At 32.4% G+C, this 8,182-nt stretch overlaps 1 pseudogene; it reads left to right on the top strand.

The window, feature by feature from the left end:
- Positions 1–2,458: 2,458 nt before the first annotated feature.
- Positions 2,459–5,468, top strand: LOC149515059 (uncharacterized; annotated as a pseudogene).
- The last annotated feature ends 2,714 nt before the right edge of the window (positions 5,469–8,182 follow it).

Below are 8,182 nucleotides of genomic sequence, written 5' to 3' on the forward strand. Positions count from 1 at the left end.
CTCAGTGACCCACGGAGGCTAGCCACCTTGCCTACCTTCCTCGAGGTGTTTGGTATGGATCGAACGGTTTAGGGCTGGCTCTGATACCACTTGTCAAGGGTCAAGACTTAAGCTTCGAATTCGCACGACTCCGGGACCCGGGTATTCACCCTTCCGACGTCTCAGATCAGCCTACCTATCACGGTTCACACTCTTGTAAGGTATTATCCGTTCTGGCCTAATGACCTCACGGTTTTATCCTACAAAATGTGACTCACAAGGTTGAGATGGTGTGAACCCTTTTATACTTCAGTGACCCTCCTATTATATTCGATATGAGATTCAAGATTCCCTCATAAGTCCGTGACATATGCACTTATCTTGTTCTTATGTGTACTTCTTTTCTAATATTTTGGTTGATATTGCCCAAATGCCTTGTGACTGCACTTAACTAGAGCAATTGCATGCTTTCCAACGTGCATTTTTAGTATTATATATAGACAAAATAATTGATTATATACGCTCAAAATAACAGTAAGTATGGAATTATATATTAGTACGTCATAAGAGTTGAGAGAAAAACACCAAAAGCAAAAGTTGGGCTGTACCAAAAAAGAAAGTCCAAAGTGTACTGTCACATTATTAGTATTATATTTTTCACATACATATTTTTTCAAAAAGCAGATCCATGCCCACGATTTCTAGGAAATCTCCTTTGTTCAAATCACTCTCTTATTGAGGTGAAATGTGGTGATGGGATGGGAAGGGATGGGTCGAGTGGCGAAATTAAGAAAACGTGGGGATATATCATATACTTTATTTATGTGCACAAGTGGATGAACTTTTTATGCAAATTCAGGTCAATTTCAAGTATTCAACTGGTGGCATTGAATGCCTAAATATTTTGGTAACAACTGGACTTCAAAAGTTTATTGGAACACAACAAGTAGATTTTAGCGTTTTACTTGGTCAAAACTGAACCACTCAAACCCAGTTCATTACAGTGCTTCTAGGCAACCATATTTTTCCCTTCCCCTTTGTATCTCTATTTAAACCTTTAAGTGATCTTCTATTTTGCTTTGGATTATATCCCATAGTGTAATTATATCCCATAGTGATCTTCTATTTAACCTTTAAGTAATCGTCGGTTAATAATAGACAAAATCTATCACAAAAATTCATCATATGGTTTAACATCCATTATCCAAAGTTAGCACAAAAAAAATTACCAGAACCTGAAGTAAATAGTAAAGAGAAAAAAAAGCAAAGTATGTCTCAAGTCAGAAATCCCCCTACACTTGACCAGCTTCTCAACAACTCTGCAACGTACAGTACAAGACAAAGTAAGAAACCTGAATAGGCAAATCTGGTTCTGGAAGGAGTAAAAATTGGAGCTGAAATGGTAGTCGTAAAAATAGTATTTAATTAAAAAAGAATGGCGGAAGCCACTAAGTAAAGGCAGAAATGGCAGAAGAAAAAGAATAAGCCAAGGTCTTCGCTTGGGACCCACCTTCAAATCTGTGACAGAAATGGCAGTTTCATTTCCTCAGCTCTTATTCTGCTAGCTGCTCAAAACACTCTCTTTTAATCTAAAACTTAAATTCAGAAAATATTTACATCATAAATGCTTCTTTTTTTTTTAAATTTTGTCCAACAGTAAGTAGTCGAACATAGGCCAGCTAGAAATGCTAACTATATTTTTCTAAATGAGATTTCCTTGCTTCTCATCTTGAGCAAAAGAGATTTGCCCATTATACTGCCTAAATCTTAGAAGTTTACAAAGGGTTTTCACCTACTTTTGTAAGTAATAATGGAATTATGAAAATCAGTAACAAATAGTTTCATTAAGTCAAATAGGATTTGGAATTTAATATGTGATCATCATTCAACAAAGTGGGTAGAAACAAAAGAAATGTGCATACAAGTTGCAGGAAACAAAAGAAATGTTCAACAAAGTGGTAGAAACAAAATCATATCTCTGCAATTGTCAAGCTGTATTCTATATTCTGTATTCTGCTATAAGTTCTATTGCTACTGTCTCTATGCTATATTTTTGGGTGAGTGAGAATCTAATAGTAACATTTTTCAGCTTATTTTCCCATTCAACCGACGGCTTATGAAGAACAATATTTTAATTTTGATTCATTTTTTCAGGGAGAAAGTAATTGTCCTAAGTTTCAAGGCATATTTGATTTAACCCCTCTCCAGGTAATATTCATATGCAAATAACTTTTAAGAATAAATTTGATTTCTATTATGTTATAATTCTTAAAAGTTGCTTTATTTTTTAAGTTGTGTCCTCCTTTGTCATTGCTTGGTTTCTTTTCCCATAAGTATTCCAACCATCGATAAGAGTTGGATTAAAAAGTCTAGGTTTAGAAGTGAATATATGCAAGGGGTTAGCAAATTTTTAAGATTTGCATTTGAGAATACATGTCGAGATGGTATGATTTTATATCCATGCATGAAATGTGTCAATATGCATTGGATACCATTAGAAGTTGTACAAGAGCATTTGATTTGCAATGGGTTTTTGTCAAGTTATACTAATTGGATTTGTCATGATGAAGCTTCATTGCCTGCTTATGAGTCTCATTTATCGAAACGATTATTTCAATTTGAAAGCCCTCAAGAATTTAGATTTTCTAATGTTGAAGAGAGATTAAGAGTTGATGACAATGAAAATATGATTGATTTTTCTCAATTTTCTAGTGGTGGAATGAGTGATGGTAAACAATCCCAAAAAGAGCCAAATATTGAAATTGCTAAGTTTTATAAGTTGTTAGAGGATTATAACCAAGAATTGTATCCGGGATTTAAAAAACAATCTAGATTATCTGTCATCTTAGAATTATTTTAGATAAAAATTTCTAGTGGGATCAATAATGAGTCATGTGAAAAAACTAAGAAATAAAATTGTCTGGAAAACTAAGAATAAAATTGATTGTATCTTGAAAAAATTGCTCATTTAGAATTATACAAGAACCTTAGGTTTATATACAACTAACTAGGGGTTAAATTAGGAAACTAAATCTTCCTAAAAGCTGATCCTATAATTGAGGAATTGTCTATTATAATATTTTGTCCTTAATTCTAGGGGTCTAAGGTTACAAATACTTAATTCTAGAGATACAAATATAAATATATAGATTACATGATTACAACCAGCTGTAAATAAGTGTTTTCCAACAAGTCATTCAATTCTCTCCTTTCACTAATGAAAAGAATTCTTCACGAGGGTCAAACCTTACCTAAATCCTATCGTGAAACTAAGAATATGATTAAGGAATTAGGTCTTAGGTATGAAAAGATTCATGCTTGTCCAAATGATTGTATGTTATACCTAGATGAAAAACCAAATGAAGTCTCATGTTATGTGTGTGGTGTTTCTAGGTGCATGCAAAATGATAATGTTGATTTATATGGCAATTTTTTTGGTAAAAAGAGAACCTATAAAGGTGTTATGTCATTTTCCCTTGAAACCTAGACTCCAAAAATTGTTCATGTCTTAAAAAATGGCTTCTGACATGGTATGGCATGATAAAGGTCATAAAAAAGATGGAAAGGCTAGGCATCCAGCAATCTTTCTTGCTTGAAAATCTTTTGATTTGCGGTATCATGATTTTCCCTAAAACCTTCATAATGTGAGGCTAGGGTTAGCTACTGATGGATTTAATCCATTTAGGACAATGAATAATAAGTATAGTGTTTGGTGTGTTATGGTGATACCATATAATTTGGCCCCTTGGTTGTCTATGAATGAGTCAAGTTTTATTCTTTCCTAAGTGATTCTAGGTAAGAGTGGACCTGGAAATGATATTGACTTACAACCTCTAGTAAAAGAATTAAAAGAATTGTGGGAAGTTGGTGTAAACACCTTTGATGCTTTTGCTGGAGATAATTTTCAGTTACGTGCTGCTTTATTATGGACAATAAACGACTTTCCTACATAGGGTGATTTATCTGGTTGGGTCAATTTGCTTGTCTTCATTGCTTTGAGGATACATGCCATTTATGGCTAGATCATGAGGCAAATAGTGTTTCATAGGTCATCGTCGATTTTTAGATATTAATCATAAGTTTTGAACTAATTCCTCTTTTGATGGCACTCAAGAACTAAGGACTACCCCAATTTCACCTTTAAAAACTATGATTTTAAGCCAAGTAGAAAACATGCATGTTACTTTTGGAAAGAAAAATTCAGTTTATTCTGATACTTGGAAAAAAGAAAAGCATTCTTTTTAGTTTACTGTATTGAAAGCATAGTTTATTGTATCATAATCTAGATGTGATGCATGTAAAAAAAATATGTGATAATGTTTTGAGTACTTTATTAAATATCAAAGGGAAGACTAAGGATAATTTGAAAGCACATCTAGACTTGCAAGCATCGAGGCATACGACAAGAACTACATCCAGAAGAAGATGGGGATGGAAGACTTCATATACCTCTTGCATGCTATTGGATGTCAACAAAGGAGAAGGATGTTTTTTTAAAAGTTTTAGAAAGTATCAAAGTTCCTGATGGTTACTTTTCAAATATATCCTAATGTGTCAGTCTCAAAGATTGCGAAGTTCTACCTTTGAAAAGTCACAATAACCACATATTGATAGAGAAGTTTCTTGGACTTGTATTGCGTATGCTTTTACCTCGGCATGTGACCATGGTTGTGGTTGAATTGGGTCACTTTTTCAAGCCATTATATGCTAAAGTTCTCCAAGTAGATGAGCTTAAGCAACTTCAGTCTAAAATTGTTCTCACTCTTTGTCAATTAGAGAAGATTTTTCCTCCTTTATTCTTCACCATCATGGCACATTTGGTGGTTCATTTGGCTGAAGAGGTAAAACTTGCAAGACCTGGTTACTATAGATAGATGCATCCAGTTGAAAGGTATAGTTTAATAGTTTTTTTTTTTTTTTTTGCATATTCAATTTGGTCTTTCAATTATTCAATTTGATCTTTTCTTTATTTTTGGTCCTTTTATTATAGGTTTCTTTGTAAATTGAAGTCTTATAAGACTAATAAAGCTCACCCAAAAGGTTTGATTGCAGAGGTTCACTTGGCTGAAGAGTGTATTGTCTTCCGTTCAAGATACTTGGAAGAGTTTGAAGCTCTATTCCATCCCTTAGTTAGAAATTATGATATTCCTAATGAACCACGACAAAGCTCCAGTTTATTTCCATGTTTAGGTAGACCATTAAGAAAGGCAATAGGAACTTGATTAAGTTCTTTATAGAGAATTTGAGAAAAGTGTAAAGAGGCAACAAAGGCATAGTCAAGCTCGTCCAATTGAAATAAATGATATGATGAATTCTACATTTCATGAATGATTTCATGATCGGGTTAGTAATTTTCTAATTTATCATTTTTTTTTCTAATTTGAGGTCAAAATAACAAGTTTTATACGTTTCAATGTTAAATTAGGTTACAAAAATGGATCATTTGGAAACTACAAAAGACATTAGATATCTTTCTCAAGGTCCTAATAGGGTCGCAACAAGATATACAAGTTATGTTATCAATGGGATTAGGTTTCATACCAAAAGTCGTGAAAGGGATAGAAAAACTCAAAATAGTGAAGGAGCTGTGATTGCAAAAACCACTCATTATTCAAATGTTCAAAGTGGAGATGCTGTTGTTATGGAAGATACCTATTATGGAGCACTAACAGATATAATAGAACTTAATTACTTTGATAGATTTAAGATTATATTGTTTAGATGTGATTGGGTTAGCCTTATTGAAGGTAAGGGCATGAAAAAAGAGCAACATGGATTTACCCTTATGAATTTCTCAAATTTAATTCATATGGGCAAGGATATAAAAGATGAACCTTTTGTATTTGTATCCCAAGCTAAACAAGTATTTTATGTACAAGATCCTTGGTATGAGAATTGGAAAATTGTATTGAATGCAATACCAAGAGATTTGTATGACATGGGTGTGGAATCAAATAAGAAAAAAGGTTGAATCTACTATGATTTTGTTTTCTTGTAATTAAGAGATTTCTTTGATGATCAAATAGGTAAGTCCTAAATTTGTGTTTTTCTCTTCACTTTATTTTTATATATGTATTCCTTCTAACCTGTTTTGTCTTTTTTGTGCAGGTTTTTTTAGCAGTGCAAAGGCCTATTCTAAGTTTACCATTCTTTGGCTGTCTTCTAAGGTAACCTTTGTAACATATTCTCTGTAAAATATCTTACTGTTATGTAAAATATCTTTCTAGTGCTTAGATAGTATGCCAGTCGACATCTTTTGAGCTATATGCTGGATTGGCATAGCATGGCTTCATTGTTCATATTTATAGCTTCCTTGTTCATAATTATGTAACCTTTTTTTTTTCTCTTGTGTAGGTTTATTTCATCAATCATTATGGTGAAAACTAGAAAGAAGTATGTAAAATTGTGTAATTGTGACTGAAGATACTCAATAAGAACAACACCATGAGAATGCTTCACAACAACATCAACATCAACCTTAACAAGATGCTACTGAACAAAGTAATGCATAACTTATTTTTTCTGTGAGTTGATTAAATTTTCATGTTTAATTTTCTTGCTAACTTTTCTCTTTTTAACTATTATTGAAAGATCGTACTAGGAAGCGTGGCACTCATTGTCGTAACAAGATGGTTGATGTATAGAATCTTCCTTTTAGACAGAGAATTAAAGTACAGTTTAATAATAAAAGTCAGCCCGTTGGATGTGAAGCCCGTATCCTGTCATCTTGTCTTGGGTTCTTAGCAAGAAATTGGTATTTACTCCCTTTGAACTATAAAACTTGGAGGAAGGTGCCTCAAATGAACAAGATGGACACCTTGAATCATATAAAGGTTCAATTACGTAATTTGCAAATACGCACACTATGTGATTTTTTTACCTAATTTGAATTCATTTTATCTTCTAGCTTCTTAAAGAACTCCCTTGTTTTGATTAGATATTTCAATAACTTTTTATTGTTTATATGAAAAATTTTTGTTTCCTGAACATCGCACTAATTCGTTATTCAAGTCACTAGGAAAGAAATGGAACGATTATAAAGTTGAGCTAGAAGCAAGTACTTCCACTTCAACAATGAAGATGACTTGTTGTAGAACAAACCTCCTGATGTCCTGAGAGATGAATGGGCATTTCTTGTAGCATATTGGCTTTCACATTAAGGAAAAGTAAGATTTACATATATTGTCAAAATTGATTGTGTTTAAATTTCACTATTTATTGTTTCTTGTATTTTCATGATTATAGACTCTTGTTGAATAGTGATTGACAAGCCAAACAAGTTATGCTTCACGTTATAGGCTCAAAAGCTTTGCTACTCTTGTAGATGAAAAGGTATTTTGTTTCATTCTTTATTTTTAACTTTTTCTGTTTTCTTATTGAACACACAAAGAAAGTTCTGGTCATTGAGGATGGGGAAGATTATATTCATTTTGTAACAAGTTAATGGGAAATGTTAAGGTGATTAGCAACCTTGCATATCTTATTTTGTTGCATTCTACAAATTTGCAATATGTAAATATATTTGGGGATTCATTGAATCTACTTTTGATGCAAATAGTGTTAGTATCTTCAGTAATGGACTAGTAGTAGTACTACCACTAAAATATATATTTGTATCGTTAGTGGCAAAAAAATGGTCAATTATAATTATATATGTGCTGATTTGTTAAAGCTAGTGATTGATGATGTCATTTTACTGTAGAAAATGTGACAGACAATATTCATATATAACTTCTATATAACACTTTTAATTAATTTACTAGATTTTCATTGTATATATTATCTGATTTACAAGAAATGCATTTTTTATAATGTGGGAAAAAACAAAAAAAAAAGGAAACTGGAAATTACTGTGAGCGTGACCATTTTGGTTTATTTAATTTAATCATGCATAAACAACTTAAACAATCATTGATGTTTGATTTTTGGATCTTTTGAATTGAAATTTTTTGATAATAGAAACAAAGCAGTGGGTAGGAACCAAACAAAATAGAACTATTTGTGATGACTCGTCATCATAAAGATGGAAGCTTTGTGGATGTTGCTGCTACACAAGCTGCTGTAAGTGGTTACTTGATTATAAAATTACATTTACTGGTTGAATATCCATTGCTGCCCTTACTTATTGGTTGAATACTTTATAAGAGAAGTTAAAGGAGTTGTTATCTCAACATTCTACCAACTTGGAGCAATCACAAGCAAC

Source organism: Durio zibethinus, chromosome 14 (genome assembly GCF_047325235.1).
Source record: "Durio zibethinus cultivar Kanyao isolate XHJ-2024 chromosome 14, ASM4732523v1, whole genome shotgun sequence".
NCBI lineage: Eukaryota > Viridiplantae > Streptophyta > Magnoliopsida > Malvales > Malvaceae > Durio > Durio zibethinus.